Source organism: Stegostoma tigrinum, chromosome 20 (genome assembly GCF_030684315.1).
Source record: "Stegostoma tigrinum isolate sSteTig4 chromosome 20, sSteTig4.hap1, whole genome shotgun sequence".
NCBI classification, from domain to species: domain Eukaryota; kingdom Metazoa; phylum Chordata; class Chondrichthyes; order Orectolobiformes; family Stegostomatidae; genus Stegostoma; species Stegostoma tigrinum.
In genome coordinates, this window is record NC_081373.1 from 43,500,044 (window position 1) to 43,514,848 (window position 14,805).

The window sequence follows — 14,805 nt, forward strand, 5'->3', positions numbered from 1 at the left end:
TTTGATAACGTATAATCTGGCAAACTTATGATTGGAGTCACAAAGTGTAAAGTCAACATTTCTTAAGACTAAAAGGATCAAAGGGTATGGACAGAAAGCAGGAACAGTGTACTGAGTTCAATGATCGGTCATGATCATATTGCATGCTGGAACAGTCTCAAAGGGCTGAATGGCCTACTCCTGCTCTTATTTTCTATTTTCAGATATTTAAGTGCTATTATGGATACCAAGCTGCAAACAAAACAGAAAACTGAGCGATAACACATGGACTGAATCAAATTGTTTGAAGATTGGCATCTCTGTTGATAGAAGGAGGTCAAGATGCATCAACCACTTGCACGTCAGGCTGAAAATAGTTGCAAATGCTTTAGCCTTATCTTTTGAACTAACAAATTGAATCTTCCCTGTTGAGTGTGTGAATATAATTGGAGCATCCTCCTTCTCCTGTTAATTGCTTAATTTTCCAACACGTTATATCTCTTGTTTGAGATGGTCATCATGTGGAGCTTACGTGAAATCATTATTACCTGTCACTTACCAGGCCAAGCCTAAATGTCCATGAAGGCTTGGATTGCTTCATTATCTTAGGAATTAAGAATGAAGCTGAACACTGCATTGTAATTGCACAATTATAGCTGTGATAAGTTAAGATAGAGTGAAGGTCATTGATAAATCACTGGAGATAGCATGGTCTAATAGCAAATCATTGGTCAGCATGATGTTTTATTATGTATCTGGTCTAACTTCTGCTGCAATGCAAATTACTTCACAAGGAAGACATGTACTTGTAAAATACTGTATGATATGATCTCTCCTATATGGGTGGGAGACATGTTGGGATGCTTCTCCTAGAGTAGCTATGTTGTAACCAGTTGAATAGTTTGAGGACCAATGTAACACTACGCAACTCCTTGAAAAAGTGCAAATAATTGAGTTTGCTCGGGATCACCAAACTGGCCCATATTCACCAGAGCACTAAATCAACTATGTTGCTGCACACACCAGCAGATGTAGATAAGAACTGGACCGTATTAGTCAGGCCCTCAAACCTGTTCTATTATTCAGTTAAATCACAGAAGATCTATATGTTAAAACTATTGACCTGCCTTTGATGCAAATCTCTTATTACTGTTACCACATAAGGGTAAAGTCAGAAGTAGCAGAATGAAACCGGGCTTAATCAGTGATACGGACAGTTTGCATGAACTCATCTGGTATTCACTTGAATTTAGAAGGCTGAAGAATGATTAAATTGTGTAAAATGATAAAGAAAAACCTTGCTTTGTCCAGGGACTGAGAAATGATTTCCTCTGATGGGGAAATCAAGGGCGAAAACCACAATCTTCAAATGAGAGCCAGATAAATTTTGTAACCATGAGAAAACCTGACTTGGTGGGTTTATGTGAAGATGAAAGTGCTTACATATGAGAATATGTTAAACTCAAAGCACACAGCCAACTTTCCTTGAAATCTACTGTATTTTAACTGAACTTTGTTTCACTTAATAACTGAGAAGAAAATAGCCACTTTATGTTATTACTTAGAATGTTTTCAATAGTTTCAGAATGGTGTTTTTGAAATAATTTGGTCTGTTTAGAATCATAAAATCCCTACAAATAGCAGCCAACCCAGACCCGCACTCTCCCCCTCCACCCTATTCCCATAACCCTGCATTTCCCATTGCTAACTCACCTAGCCCGCGCACCCCTGGACATTATGGGATTAGGGAAGGACATTTCCATCCTTACCTGATATGGCCTACATGTGACTCCAGACCCACAGCAATGTAGTTAACTCTTAACTGCCCTCTGGGCAGTTAGGGATGGGTAATAAATGCTGGCCCAGGCAGAGATGCCCATATCCTATGAATTTTTTAAAAACTGCCTGACATTAAATATTTTGGTATGAATACTGATGAAGACTCCTCTCACCCAGGATAGATCAAATGATGGATGCTTTTATGTACAAACATGAAATTCACACATCTGATCAAACATGAAGTTCCAAAATTTTTTTCAGAGGCATCTCAACAATTGGTTTGTAAATCGTATTGTACTCCATGAAAGAAGACGTGACAGGCTGCTGTTTAATTGGCTGCCACTACTTAGATATTCATTTCCACAGTTGTAGACATTTCTCCCTGGGAATAACAGTAGGGCATGCATTCTTGGTATCTACTATGAGATATAGAACAATACCGCTTGCCATAAGATGATACCATCTCAGAAGAAAATAAACACAGTTTAACCAGGTGGCTGATAGGGAAATGAACAATTATTAGGACCAGTTGGCATTGACTGCTCTGGATTGACACCGGTAGATGTTTCCACTGGTTGCGAGTATTCTGGACATGAAGCATTCTGGCTTGCAATCACTGTTTGGAAATTGTTGTCACTGAATGCTGGGCAGTTGACTATTGCTTACAGCGAGCTTGTGAGAAGTTACTGCTGGACTCTGCACTGGTACCCTCATGGTTTCAATTCAATTGCTTCAGCCATACAACTTTAAGCTTTTCTTAAGTGGCACATTGTCAATTTACAACAATGTGCCCTGAATAATTGCTCTCAAGACTGAACAATTCAAAGGAACTAGTTTTAAACTATAGCTAGTTTTAAACCTTTGCTGATAAAAGAACATCTCAAACCATGACCACAAATCATGATACAGATTTAGCAGAGACTAACACAAAACATGATTTAATCCATCTTGTGGAAGCTGGCTTTTTATTTAGATCTTTGATTTTATCAGAGACAGCATTGTTCAGCTTCCTCATTACCACTTCCCCATGTGGACCCTGAGTGTGGAGGTGAGCTTTGAAGTATGTTTCATGGAATCATAAAATCTTTACAGTGCGGAAACAGGCTTATGGATGAAGTAAACAAAAGAATTAGCTACTATGGAATGGAGAATATAACAATTTTCTTTTGAAGCTCTTCACACAGCAGAAAGCTTGTTTTCAACAGCTATTACACAGGTGCTAGGGCACCGGTTCTCTCATTTGTCTGCAGACTGGTGCCTGCACTTAATGTTTCAATTCCTTTGCATTTCAATTTGAGAAACTTTTCTTAAATGCCTACCCTTTAGCTGCCATAAAAGACTGTTGTTGGATTAAGTATTATTTGAGGCTGTTCAAAATTTTCTCTTCCTTCCAGGTGAAATTAGCAAAACTCCCCGTCCCTTTATGTTTTATTTGCACATAATTTCAGTCTCCTCCCAATCTTAGTTAGAACAATGAGTCTGCAGTTGGTGCAGCGAACAATTATTCAAATATATATCAGTAAAATTAGTTTTCTTTTGTTACCCTTTGAGGCACATTTTGAATCGGTTCTGGAAATGAACTGAAGCCACCCATCAGCCCTTGAGAATTTGCAACAGCTTCTGTAAAGCCACAGCAAAAATGCAAAATGGCTTCGTAGTCATACTGAAGTGAATCCTGACCTCTGGAGGGCATACTGGAAGTGTAAGTGAGCACTGCATGTGGTCTATTTGATCCTTTAAAAGAATGTTTGGAAATTAATGCTTAGTGATACCCACATTTCTACATGTGCAAGTTGGTGAGGATCCCCACTGAGTGCAGGGAGTCACAAAGTAACTGTAAATACACAGAAGAATAGATTTGTCGAGCTTCATATTGCTAGCCTGTATCTACAAGCGTTAACAATTTAGTGTATGAGCAAATCATAAACAATAGACCCAATGTCTATGTCTGTGTTGCAGATAGTTCATGATGTTCTGTGACATATTTTTGTTGAATCTGCAAGACAGCTGTAATTATCTCCAGCAAAATGGCATCAGTCTGAAGTGCAAATTCGACATGTTTATCCGATGCTACGTGACATGCTCAATATTTCCAGCATTTCATGTTCTTATTTGTAATTATATCTTTAGGTTGAGGATCAACTATGTTAGATATTACAATGAATTATAACTCAATGCTTTAGCTGGGTGTTAAGATGCAATTTCCGAATGCAGAATAAGTTTGTTACAAGCAGTGAGCCAAACACTTAACAATGGGGGAGTATGCATTGTGGAGAAATGAAGCAATCACATATGAGACTCAATCACGTGGCAGATCAGCATGAAACACTACAGACATAACAAATTCAGATTTCAAGGCTGTTATAAATTCCAAAGTGTTGGTTGAATTATCAGCAAAACATGGAGAATTTCAAAAAGATAATATTGACTGAATATGATGGTGACAACATTATTTAGTTTTTTGTTTATATTAATGAACAGTTCTGAGGTTATCATGACATCTCAAATAACCCTCTCAGCAGAGGTAATAATGTGACTTGTATTATTGGAGAAGGAGTAAATTATAGTTTGAAATAGAGAGTTAACTATTATAAATTGAATTAAGTTCAACATGAAAGATGTACACTAATAACAGAGTAGAATTTATAAAAGAAAATGATTTTGTTTCAATTAGTTATTCAATCAGTAATTTAACCCAATATGTGCATATAAATGCATACAATGGGGAGGTTGGCCGGTAAAGTGAATGGAATGCTGGTGAAAAATGCCAATTTGATGGCACATCAGGAAGCTAGCAACATCCCAGTGATTGCCAACTTCACCTTCAGCACAATTTGCTGCCCGAGGGAAAAACGCTCAGGAGAAGAATCTGCCCAATTACAATATATAATAAAATTGTCAGCTGTTTTAACTTACGAGTGTGTGCGTTTCCTGGACTTCTGAGAACTTACAAGTGAAGTAAGTTGAAATGTATTGGGAAATGAGGTGAGTGACCAAATGACACACAAGAAAGGTAAGGCCCTGGGGAGAGTTGCTGAACAAAGAGACTTTGGAGTGCAGGTTCACAGCTCCTTGAAAGTAGAGCCACGGGTGGATAGGATAGTGAGGAAGGCGTTTGGTATGATTGCCTTTATTAGTCAATACATTGAGTAAAAAAGTTCAGGGGTCATGTTGTGGCTGTACGGGGCATTGGTTAGGCCATTATTGGAATACTGCGTGCATTTCTAGTCTCCCAGCTGTAGTAAGGATGTTGTGAAACTTGAAATGGTTTGGAAAAGATTTATAAGGATGTTGCCAGTTTTGGAGGGTTTGAGTTATAGGGAGAGGCTGAATAGGCTGGGGCTATTTTCCCTGGAGCATCAGAAGCTGAGGGGTGACCTTATAGAGATTTATAAAATCATGAGGGACTATGGATAGGGTAAATAGACAAGGTCTGTTCCCCAGGGTGGAGGAGTCCAAAGCTTAAGGGCATTGGTTTAAGGTGAGAGGGAAAATACTTAAAAGGCACCTAAGGGGAAACTTTTTAACACAGAGAGTGGTGCATGTATAGACTGAGGAAGTGGCGGAGGCTGGTACAATTACAACATTTAAAAGGCACCTGGATGGGTACATGAATAGGAAGGGTTTAGAGGGATTTGGGCCAAATGCTGGCAATTGGGACTAGATTAGTTTAGGATATCTGGTTGGTATGGAAGAGTTGGACCAAAAGGTCTGTTTCCATGCTGTATAGCTCTATGACTCTAAATCATGCAAATACTCAGTCCTCAGTCCTGCTTCCTCACCGAGGTGCCACAATTCAAAGGAATAAGATAAATAATAGGGCCAACAAAGTATTTGGGCACAGATTTTCTGCTGGCCAGGCAGTTGTTATTCTGGTATAAAAAAGAGTTGCATAAATAGGACCCTGTAGAATCCCAATGCTAGCACACTCTGAAGGAATCGACGGGGATATTTAATTTTCCGCTGGATAATTATTTTACACCATGATGGAGAGTTCAAAGAGTTCTGATTAAAGTAAGTAAAATAGTTACTCAGGAGATATTATATTATTAAATACACAGGCTAACTATTGAGTAATCTGATTAAACTGATCCCATGCTCACCTCACACACCACCCCCCCCACACTACAACAGCCCCAGAATATGGATACCCTCTAGATATTGACCTGGCACCTGCCGAGGACCCAAACCCATCCCTCCCCAAACCCTTGAACGATGAAGTTAAATAATTTAAACTTAAAGTGGAAGCCTTCTGTGAGCAAACACATGCTGAAAGCACAAGACAGCAAAGTGAGAAGAAATCAGCAGAGGTCCTCCAGTACATCAGATCACCATTAATTCTGGCTGATCATTAGAGCTGTCAACATGCAAATAATTGAGATGCTGAGGTATGCTTTAAGTGTCTCATCAGATCTCAGGACACCCTTGGGGGTGCAAGCACAGCACAGCAGTGAGGACTGGAACTGCGGGGGAATGAATTTACAGTGGAAGAGGAAAAGGAATAAGAACACTGATAGTTGTACGCAAATCTGTCTGGATACGTGGGCTGGCCTCATTCTAGCACAGAGGAGGCTGAAGTTGTGAATCCATTTGGTAGTCAGATTCAAGATGCATGCCACTCCAACAAAACTCAAGAAGCTTCATACCGTCCAAAAGGAAGCAGCCAGTTTGTTTAGCTGGCCATTCGCTACCTTAAACATTCAATTCCTCCACCACTGATACACTGAGGAAGCAGTGTGTTCTTTATCAAGATGGTCTTCAGCAATGTCCATTTTCCAGCCAAACCTGTGACGTCTACCACCAGAAAAGAAAAAGGCAGCAGGTGCATGGGAAAACCACGAACTGCAAGTTCCCCTCTGAGCATAATGGGCACAAAGTATTAACTTTATTCCCCGTCCACAAATGCTGCCAGACTTACTGAGTTTCTCTTGTTTTCATCCAATATTTACGCTCCTCAGTATTGATTTCTAATAAACCAGCTTTTTTTTTAACAGCCACTTCTCTTTTTATCCTTTCAATCACACACACACTAAAGTTTCAGGCTGAACAACCGAATCAAATGCTCAAGTTCCCAAATTCCAGCTTGAATTTCATCATACATTTTACTTTGGACAAATTGTGTGTTGCCTGAGATGAGGGTAGCATGTGAATGCTAGTTACACAGCATGGGATCATTAGCAGCTGGTCGCAAGCTAAAATGTAAGAAATAATATAGCTCACCTGTGACCTGATTGTGCAGAATTGCAACATTTTATAAAAGTAGCGATATAAACGATTCATGAATCTCACTTGTGTATTTTTGATGATGTAGTTTCATAAAATCACAAAGGCTGTTTTGTTAAGAATGCAATAGCGGCTCTCACAAAACCTGCCTCAAATCCTGAATACCACAAATAGGGAAAATATATGTAAAATAGGTTTAATATTAGCCAATTAAAAGACTGCAAATATGACAATGAAATAGCCATTATTTCATCCTGCTCAAAATGAAATATTTCAGAGATGGCAGTATTCAGTCACTAAGTCACCCTTTATTTACATGTGGAGAGTCCTTGATGCTGATCCAACTCCCTCAGAGCCAGCTCTCAAAGCAAACAGAACCTCCTACACTCCTGTTTATTTATTTTTATTCATTCACAGGACGAGGGTGTTCCTGGCTAGGCAGCATTTATTGCCCATTGCTAATTGCCCGGAAAGCAATTAAGAGTCAACCACATTGCTGTTGGCCGGGAGCCACGGGTGGTAAGAGCAGCAGTTTCCTTCCCTGAAGGGCATTGGTGAACGAGATGAGTTTTTCCAACAATTAGCAATAGATTCATTGTCATCATTAGACTCTTAATTCTTGATTTTAATCAAATCTAAATTCCAGCGTCTGTCATGGTGGGATTTGAACCTGGATGGCTGGGACTTTCCCTGGGTCTGTAGATTAGCAGTCCAGCAGTAATACCACTAGGCCCAAAAACAAAGTTGCTGGGAAAACTCAGCAGGTCTGGCAGCATCTGTGAAGGAAAAAGCAGAGAGTTAATGTTTCAGGTTCGGTGACCCTTCCTCAGAACTGATGGTGGCTGGGAAAACATCGGTTTATATGCAGAAAATAGGGAGGTGGGTGGGGTAGGGAGTAAACGATAGGACAGAGCCCAAAGAGAAAGAAAGACAGTTGGACAGACTAAGGAGTTGCTACCGATCAGGCTGGGAGGGTGAATAGTTGTCAATGGAGACTGTTAGTGACTAACAACAGTAGGTGTGTAATGGCAGGCTATGTGGTAACATTGCACAACCCCTGACTCACCCTCCTAACCTATCCCTTTAACTCGGAATTTCCCAAGGCTTATCCATCCAGCCAGCACACCTCTGGGCACTATGGACAACTTAGCATGGCCAATCCACCCTACCCTGCCCATCTTTGGATCCCTGAAGCTCCCAATTCTTTTTTCCACATTTTCATGGAAAAGGGCAAGCACTGTGGCTCTCTCAAGGTTCAGTTTTGGTTCAATCAACAGCTTCTGTTGTGTTGTATTATTAATTCTATAAACTAAGCAATCTCTTAATATTTCCCAAGGTGTTGGCCATCCAGTGTTTCGTCAACTTCCGCAATCTCATCAAGAATTCAATAACAGTTCCCCAGGAAGCCTATTCGTTGTGTAAGACATAAAGCTGCAAAATAACACATGGTTTGAGATTTTAGTGGTTCACTACTATATCTATCAGTTTGTCAAAAAGATTTTGATTCTGAGGTGGCCAGGTCAGTTATGATGCTGACAGTCAGGGCCCCACAACGGATTAGGTGAATGATGTTTTGTCTGTGGGCCCTTTGATCACATTTTCTCAGAGAAGTGTCTCATTCTTTCAGTGTATTGGTGCCAAATCCCCACACCAACATCATAAGTTTCCAGTTTCCCAAACAGCATATTTGCATTACCAATACAATAACTCAGGAAGCCTGACTGGAAAGGAACATCGTTTATTGTTGAATACCGAAATAGAGTGACTATTTGTGACACACATAGGCTAGTTGCAGCCCAGGACAGAGAGTTTGCCAATCCACGCCTGAGTTTGCTTCATAAATGGCTCAGGTAATGAGTTCCATAGCCCGTAATCAAGGAAGCTCATACTCAACAACATTAAATAGTGATTCCCCATGTGTCTTGTAGTGTTATCACACTAATCAGAATCAATTTGCCTGGTGAGGCTGGTGGTTTGCAGCTGCTGACTTGCATGGATGAAGGGTCACGGTGGATGGTGCCCTTGCAGGGATCTTGTAGTGTCAACACAGTTGGATGATGGCCAGGGCAAGCATTCAGAAAGGTGAAGCTGCCAGATACTTTGAACTACAGTTCAGGAATCTGTTCCATCCAGTTTCTTGGGGAAGGAGAGGAGAGTTGCAAGTGGTGTATAAAGGAAGTGAGTAAGGCTTTAATGAGATGTAAATACATTGGATAATTGTCACTCAATAACAAGATGCTAAAAACACCATTTAAAGCTTAAAGGGAAAATCAGAGAAAAAAAATTCTCAATGTCAGAATTCAGATTTCTTTCATCTCACAATATCTTCATGACTTTCTCATGATTGCCCACAACAAGAAAGTTCACTTCTGGTACGGATGTTGAAAATCTCTTTTGCACTTTCAGAGAGCTTCCATATCCTCTTCGTAGTGCAGAGACCTGAATGATGCACTGAGTCCTAGAAAGTTTTAACATAACTTCACCACTTTTCGATTTTGTACTCCCAAGAAATAAATCCCAATGCTTTGATAGCATTTTGATTACTTCACTGACCTGCCTTTAGTGATTTTTCACCTGTACCTCTAGTTCCCTTTGTCCTTTTACCCATTCAATTAGATATTCACTGAAGATGTAGATGACCATCCATTGTTCCCACCAGAAGTTATCACCTTATATTTATCCATGGTTCGGTGAAGTTCATTTTCAACTCAATGGTCATTTATAAGTTTTTGTTACTTTCTTTCTCAGTGTTCATAGAATTCCTACAAGGCGGAAGCAGGCCATTTCTCCCATCGTTTCCACGCAGACCCTCTGAACAGCATCCACCCAGACTCACCCTCCTAACCTATCACTTTAACTCTGAACTTCCCAAGGCTAATCCATCCAGTCAGCACACCCCTGGGCACAATGGACAACTTAGCATGGCCAATCCACCCTACCCTGCACATCTTTGGACTGTAGGCGGAAACCAGAGCACCCGGAGGAAACCTACACAGACAGAGGGAGAATGAGCAAATTCCACATTGACAGTTGCCTGAGGCTGGAATTGAACCCGGATCCCTGGGAAGCAGCTGTGCTAATCACTTAGCCACCATGCCAGCTTATCTTGCACTTTAATGATAGCCAGTTTATTATTGCCTATTATAAATTTTGAAACTAACCTAAATCTATACCATTAATACTCATTATAAGTAACAAAGTGTACAATACACTTGGAGCCATTGCTCTCTACTTTCCTCTAATCTGAATAACTACCTTTAATCCTAACCTTTTGCTTTATACTTTTCAGTCAATTCTCTTTCAATTAGCCATTGGCCTCCTCACTCCACTTGCACTAACCTTTATTACGAATGCATCACATGGTGTCTTAGTAAAATCCCTTTGAACAGAAGTAGATCCTTTATCCCCTCAAACCTGTTGACTATTCAGTTAGATCATAAACAATCATTACACGTATTGTTTCATATTCTTTAATTTAAATAATAGCCTGTTCACCTCAGATATTGAGCTTTCAAATCACAGCAGCTTTTTGAAAGAAAGTGTTGCAATTTAAACTATCATTATGTAATGAAGCCCTTCCTGATTTACCCCTGAACAATACATTTCTAACGTTAACTCTATACTCTGGACATTTCTACCAGATGAACAGGTTTATGAGCGTACTGCCCTTTTGTGTGACCAAAGTCTGCATTCATTGCCTACAGGGACATCAGCAATGTGCCTTAATGCCCCTGCAGCCTCTGCATCCTATGTCAACTTTTCATTAACAGCCTTGATATTTAACACAAATTTCTTGCCAGTTAAGGAGTCATTTGCAATCAATTTATGATCCAATAGGAAATGGATTGCAACTGATAACTTTCATCCCATCAGTTTAAACAGGATTCATCAAGTGCTGGAGGTAAAAGGATTATTAGTAATTCATTTTATGAGTGAATTGCTACAGCTTGTGAAAATTGAAAGTGACATGTTCTGTTTTCAATTATTGATGATGTTCCTTAGTTTAAAGGCAAAAAGTTCAAACCACAAGATTGTGTTCTGTCAATGTTTCTTTGAAAGAAAATGCAAAAAGTAATTGTTTCTAAATATCAGGGTCAATTCCATTTCATTCCCATTTATGGTAATAATGAATTCAAAGGATTTTAAAAATACATAAAAATATTTCATTAGATTGGACAGAACCTGCTTATTGCTGAAATAAAAGATACACTTTTTGAAGCTTTTCTACTTGCATTCACCAGGACAATTCAAAAGAATACCAATGTAAGTGAGAACAGTATCTTTATACTGTATGAGTAGAGTGTGATGTTTGTCCCCAGTGAGATAGTAGGAAGCACGGAAGGCAGGAAGGGGTCATGGTCTGGTAGTATGAGGTGACTAAGCTGAGTGCTCATGATACATGCAATTGTGAGAGTTGCAGTCCATGAGCCTGAATGAGAAACATGCACCGTGTCAGTTAGAGTGAGTACTGCTGGTGTGTGAGTATAAGGCAGCAAAGAAAAGATGATTGATCATTAACCTTCTCCCAGGACATTCCAATGGCCCAGGCCACTATCTAGGTCCAGTTTGGCCAGCTCTGGTGGTCAGCAGGAAAAAGGACTGCCCTTTTCTCCACCTTCCCATTCAACAGCACTTCTGGGTCCCTGCCTGTGAAGCATCGGCAAGCTTTCTGGGCAATAAGCTCTGAGATAATCATCAACCATCACATTTTACAGGAAAGTTCCTGACTCTCAGTATCTGAAGTGATGTGAGGTGGGCTTTAAACATGGCACCAGTAGCCAATAAATGCCAGCAGTGATGAGGAATCTGCCTCTCTGTCGCCACAATTGCACAAGACTGGCGCTAAAAAGTCCAGTTACGTAATTACTGAGGTAAAGAGAAGAAGGTGCGTGAGAAAAGCCACTCTGAGCTATGGTAGAATGGTGAATCCAACTTGACGGAACACTTTAACTGAAAATTACACTGGCAGTTTACACCACATGAGAAAGACTGAACACGCTGGGATGGTTTTCAGAAAACTGGAGGAGATTTAGGGAGTTTTTTGAAACTGTAATATGGTAGGGAGAAATAATATTTTCACTGAGAGGAGAATCCAAATTTAGGACTGAAAATTATAAGAGAGCTTTTTTTAAATTGACTAGTATGGTAACGAGAGAGAGAGATGTGAGGTAAAGAGAATAAGAAGGTAGGGGAGAGAAAGGCTGAGGAAAGAAAGAAAGAGACAGAGAGAGGACAACTCAAAGAAGAAATGCAGGCTCCTGCAGAGAGAATCACTCGCAGATTTTACAATTTCCGAAATCCTGTTGGGAGTGACTAGAATACGGAATTCCAAGTGTGAATGTGAAACTGCAGAAAATGACTGAGACAAATACCTTAGGTAGGAGGAAAAGTAGAAATTGGGAAGATACTTGTGTTGAGTCCAAATGGCGGCACAAACTAGTTGGGCTAATGATCTATTTCTGTTCCATATATTTGATGTACTGTATGATCCACTGTACATTCAGAAATACCTTCTTCAAATAAATGTTCATCCATGTATTAGAATAATGAGCAGTCAAAAGATGCTCAAACACTTGGGTGTTATTTGTTGTCTAATTCTGCCCATGACAGCTCCATATTAAGGAGGTGGAACTGGAGGTGCAGTTATGAACGCATCAACCATCTTCAAAGATACCCCTGACATCACAGCCAGCAGCAGACAGATTCATTGGAGCAACAGCCAGAAACAAGTCACAATGGCCCTTTAGGGATGAACCATGAACTCATGCATGTTGCATTCATGAAATTGCTAAGTGCTCAGACCCAAAGATGGAAGCCAAACAGTATTGGCCATTTAATGCAGGAAATCTTACCATCTAACACATGGATTAGAGCACTATAATCTGCTGCTCAGTTGTTTGACATAGTGAACACTAATGATTTTTAATCATGTTTTATAATGTCTCTGACAAATCAAGTAAAATATATTATCCTTCTACGTTATTTATAAAGCATGAAATCTCAAACTTTGATGTTGCAATCTGATACAATTTCATTTTGTTGGCTGTCTCACCTAAGCTATAATTTCAGTTATCTATCTTTGGTACTTTTGATTCTCAATGTGGATATTAAAAGTGCTTTGGAAAATAAATGAACAACAGACTTGTCAAGAGATTCCTTTCAATAGTGTTATTTTCATTGCCTTGTATAATTGTTGTTCAGTTCTCGACCTTGAGAGTGCAAGTCTAGTTGATCATTTTTACCTAGCTAGCAAGCATATGCCTTTTAAAAAACTAACTTCTGCTTTAAGGAATTGTTCCATTTTATCGTTCCCTTGTTTTCTTTTATAAGAACATTTTAAAAGATTCGTCTGTGCAGTGTGAACATTGTTGGTATGGTCAGGATATATTGTTAATTTCTAGATACCCTTGAGAAGGTGGTGGTGAATTGACTTTTTGAACTGCTGCAGTTTATATGGTGTAGTTACACCTACACTTCTATTCAGGAGGAAATTCCTGGATCCTGGTCCAGCAACACTGAAGGAATGGCAAGTAGTATTCCATGTTGGAATAGTGTGTAGCTTTGAGGGGAATTGCAGGTGATAGTGTTTCAATGTATCTGCTTCCTTTGTTCTCTAAGTGGTAGATACTGATGGTTTGGAAGGTTTAGAAAGAATCTTGGTGAATTGTTGCATTCACTAGGCACTGCTAGTGATTTGCAGTAGTGTTGGATGAAGTAAATATTTATGATTGCAAGTGGGTTTCCAATCATGTAGGCCTCCTTTTGCGGATGTTCCCTCCTGTTGGAGGGGAATAATTTATAGAGGTGGTTGAGCCGAGGGCAAGTCCCTGGGGAATCCTGCAGCAATATTCTGGGGCTGAGACAACTAACCTGCAAGCACCTTCATTGGTGCTAGATATTACTCTAACCAATGGAGGCCTATCAATGACTTCAATGTACTAGGGTTCCTGATTGCTACACTAAGACTAATGCTGCCTTGATGTCAAGTATGTTCATTCCCGTCTTAGCTCTGTAATTGAATTGGTTTGTCAACGTTTTGACCAAGGGCATACTGAAGTCTGGAGTTGGGTGACTCAAACTGGTCATCATGATCAAATGTTTGCTGAGTCATTACTACTTTGTAAACATCCATCACGTTCACTTTTTTCAATACTCTTAAAATTGCCATTTGGCCCCTATTAGCCATGAGTACTAATACCAGGTTGTAATCAACCAGCAGGAACGATGAAAAAAACAATCCAACCTACTTTACCTTGGTTAATTATGTCCATCTCTGTTGGGAAGAAGTGGTCTGGCGGACATTAAGAACATCCTGTGAAATGAATGACCTGGTGTAACACTACCTCTCGTCATGTAAAATAATTTGCCATCTCCTTAAACTTTCTTTTGTCAAATTCCCATGTTTGTCACTAAAGGAATGCTCCTGGAATAAATAGCAAATGCATTAACCAAATTCATAATTAACATGGCAATATGAAGCAGAAGGTAGCGAACAAGTAGGCACCTGGTCTAGATTTCCTGCAGAATGCACCAACCCCATACAGGGCTTCTTGTCACAGAAATTTCTCTCGTTATATAAAATTATATGGTGGCAGAAAGAAAGGGGCGGCACAGTAGTTCAGTGATTAGCACTGCTGCCACACAGCACTATAGACCTGGGTTTGATTCCAGCCTCATGTGACTATCTGTGTGGAGTTTGCACATTCTCCCCGTGTCTGCATGGGTTTCCTCCCACAGTCCAAAGATGTGCAGGTTAGGTGGACTGGCCATGCTAAATTGCCCATAGTGTCCAGGGATGTGCAGGCTAGGTGGAATAGCCATGGG

General features: G+C 39.9%; 1 protein-coding gene across 1 annotated transcript in view; it reads left to right on the forward strand.

The window, feature by feature from the left end:
* The first annotated feature begins 3,386 nt into the window (after window positions 1-3,386).
* Window positions 3,387-14,805, forward strand: part of LOC125461935 (fibroblast growth factor-binding protein 3-like) — a 38,753-nt gene continuing 27,334 nt past the window's right edge. Inside the window, exon 1 of the mRNA XM_059652924.1 lies at window positions 3,387-3,460. The gene's annotated coding sequence lies outside the window, so the exon portion shown is untranslated. The remainder of the gene's footprint in view (window positions 3,461-14,805) is intronic.